We start from the raw sequence: 3,853 nt of genomic DNA on the forward strand, positions 1-3,853 counted from the left end.
ATTTAATAATTACAAATTTTTCATTCATTAATTTTAATCTCATTTATGAGCCAAAGAAGGCTAGATAATCTTAGCCCAGACAAGACGAACTCAATACGTAACCAATTCAAACTCAAGACGTAACGAAGTCGAACTCAAGACGTAACCAAGTCGAACTCAAGACGTAACCAAGTCGAACCCAAGTCAAAGCACTTTTACTCGGGGAAACTGTTGTTTGTTTTTACGCATTTCTAACGGATTACGAAATCCTTCTAGGAAATTACAATTTTTTTCTTAAGAAAATGTTTAAGGGTTAAACTCATTCAGACCCACATATTCCGAATTTTTAAATTAAAAACTAAATTAACTTAGAAATTAAAATTAAAGAAATTTAATAATTACACATTTTTCTTTCATCAATTATAATCTGATCTAGGAGCCGAAAAAGGTTCGACCATCTCAGTCAAGACAAGGCCCGTCATGAGACAAGTGAACGCCGTGTTACCTGTCGTGACCCTAAAAGTAATACGATGGCCAATGTCTCGACTCAGTTTTGAGACGCAGCCAGGCATTGTTGTCTTGGAGACAAACTCAAAGCATAACCAAGTATAACTCATGTCGAAGCATTTTTACTTGGGAAGTCTTCTAAAAGTGAATTAAAATCCTGGAAATCCTTAAAAATCCTTTTTTAATATTCAGAGAAACTTAAAAATTTTTTGATATATTTTGATAACTCACGATATTCTCTAGAATCCATTGACGTGCTTTGGAATCTTTTTAATTCTCCATAAAAAGTTTAAAATTGGATTTGGTAAGATATCAAAATATATAACGATATTTTAAAGGATGATTTTGACAAGATTTATAAGGGTTTTAATATATTGTTACTTCCCGTACATTCTTTTGAAAATTTTGCAAGACTTCGTGAAATTTTTCGAAATCCTTGAAATCACTTTAGTTGTGCAAAATGACATAAAAATCCGCAAAATTCTTCAAAAATTAGATAAAACCCTTTAAGTTTTGTCAAGAGTTTTGTGAAATCCCGTAAAATATATTAAATCTTACTCAAATCTTTCGTAAATCATTAAAACTCTTCACATTCCGTTGAAATCCTTCATCACATTTGGAAATCTTTTTAATTACTTAAAATCTGTTAATATCTTGTGAAACCATAGAAAACTCTTTAAATCACTTAAAATCCGTTAAAATCTTACGATATATTTTTTAAGTTTTTGGAATCGCCTGAAAACATTCGAAATCTTAAGAAATTTCTTTAAACCCCTTAAAATATTCGAAATTTCAATAAATTCACCTGACTTTCTTGAAAATTCCGAAAAATATTTTTTTAATAAATAAAATCTTTTAAAATCCTTTAAGGTTGCGTGACTTATTTTAAATTTTCATGAACTTTAAAAGATGTCATAAAAATTTAATGAGGTTTCGAAGGATAAATACGTTTTAAGAAGATTGCATAAGATTTCAAAAGTTTTCAGGCAATTTTAAAAGCTTCCAAAAGATAACACACAATTTTAACAAAAAAATAGTGAGTAGGTGTTTTCCTCAAATTCTTGTAATACACTGGAACTTGGATTTAGTGAGTCCGGCTTTACTGCATCCCAAGAATTGATTCCGCGGCGGTTTTATGGTGAGAGTTTTATCTATTCTAATTAAAAATTAAATTTATTTACACGGTTCATGCAAGGCATGCCGGAACCCGAAATTAAATCAAAGTTCCAGTCTCTTCTAATATTCGTCGAAATCGATTGAAATTCTATCAAATTACTAAAAATCTTACAAATTCATACAAATCCCTTAAGATCTGGAAATACTTGTGGAGAGTAGTCTAAAATTTCATAAATCATCTTTGCATAAGTAATGGATGTTCCCAAATAAGTGCCTCTAGGCACTTCGAGTGTAAGCACCATTTTATAAAACCGCTTCACTTAAGAAACTTAATATTATCATACGAATATAGATCTTAATGGGGGGGGGGGGGGGGGGGGGGGGGGGGGTATTTTCATTCAATCAAGGCAATAGAAAGCCCTGAAATTCAAATATTTCTTGTTCCCTATTTTACCTATTGATTCCTCTCATTCTGGAACCGGTGCGCGTACCTCTGGCTACGTCTCTTCTTGATCGACTGGGCCTTCATCAAATCCACAAGATATTAATGTCTGGCTGCGTCTCAAAACTAAGTCGAGACATAGGCCTTTGTCTTAATTTTAAGTCCACGACAGGTAAAACGGCGTATACTTGTCTCAAGTCGAGCCTTGTCTTGGCTGAGATGGTAGAACCTTTTTCGGAATCTGTGGGTCTGAACGAGTATAACCCTTCAAAATTTTCTTCAATAACATAAAAATTGTAACTTTCTAGAAGGAACTCTTAAGCCGTTGGAAATACGTAAAAATCAACAACATTTTCTGGATCATAGTCCAACAAGTATAATATAAATGGGAATCCGTGAATAAGTTCATTAAATATAATATATATTGTATACAAATATGCAAGATTATTTGATCCTTGAAAAAGATGAGCTTTTATGAGCGTTAAAATGACCCTTTTTGTTAGGATAGTTGTACACTCGAAGTTATAAGCCGCTCGTGTTGGAGTCATAAAATTTCGACTCAAAAGATAAATTGATGTCTTCAAGACATATAAACTTGTCCCCAAGTTATAAATTAAAGTCTATCTCCGTCTCGAAACTAAGACGTGCTCAAGTCAAACTTTTCGGCTTTAGCATGTCTTAATTAGAGGCAATTCAAGTCAAACTCAAGTAGAAGCATTTTCATTTGGGGAGGCTGCCTAAATTCCTTGAATCAGCGAACATTCGTGTGAGGACATATAATAGAAGTCTGGATCTCAATTGATTTTAGCGAAAGTGATAACGCATACCTGATAAAAAATGTCTTTTTAACAATTAGTTAGACGCGTCTTCATTAAGAAAATAATTACGTAACAGGAGAAAATAAACTTGGAATTAGAGTAACACATGTTCTAACTTCCCGGGTAAAAATCATAAGTCTACAAGTGATGAGTCATAGACTTTCCAAAGTGTACAAAACACGTATAGCAAGTGAAAAATTCCATACTTTAAAACTATGTGTATTCAAGATTGTTCGCTAGAATGCAATGCTAAAGGGTAATAATGAAATATAAAAGTTCCATACAAATTCTTGCCATTTTTCTTACGCAATACACCTTTTAATAAAAAAGATCATATCAGTTTTTAGCCCCATAAAAATTCATCACAAAACATAAGGATCCATAATGAAAAATCTATTTGTAGGAGATCCAGAATCATCGATTTCTAACCGTAAGTAAAGTTAAATGATTGAGGTTACAATTAACGTTTTACTTATGTTAGAAGTTGCTAATAATATTTGTTTAATGTTATCGAAAGGACGATTCATATGCACTATGTTTTGTTTAATTTTCATGCATATTGGTTCCAAATTTGTTCAAATGCTGAAAATAATCAGTTTATTTTGAATTTCAAATCGATAAGTCTGTTTGTAATGTCAAAAAATGAAGCCCATACATGAAAAGTTCGGATTTGTAAGTTTTTTGCACTATTATTTCTTAGATTTTTCTTTTAGTGAATATTGTTTTATATACGTAAAATATTTCTTCATACTAATAATTAATTGTTCCAATAAATTTCAAAAATTTTGGGAATTATGTTGCTAAAAAAATATTTCCTTAAAACTGGATCTTATCATTAAAATAACCAGAGTTATGAAAGCTTGAGAAGGACCAAAATTTTGAATTTTAAATTTCTCCTGAATTTTTTTAATGTTTGTCTGCAAAAAATGTTTTAACTTATTTAAATTGTTTACACAATCGAAAATTAGTGACAAAATGACAAATGACAGTG

This window comes from Belonocnema kinseyi, chromosome 8, assembly GCF_010883055.1.
Source record: "Belonocnema kinseyi isolate 2016_QV_RU_SX_M_011 chromosome 8, B_treatae_v1, whole genome shotgun sequence".
In the NCBI taxonomy this organism is placed as follows: Eukaryota; Metazoa; Arthropoda; class Insecta; order Hymenoptera; family Cynipidae; genus Belonocnema; species Belonocnema kinseyi.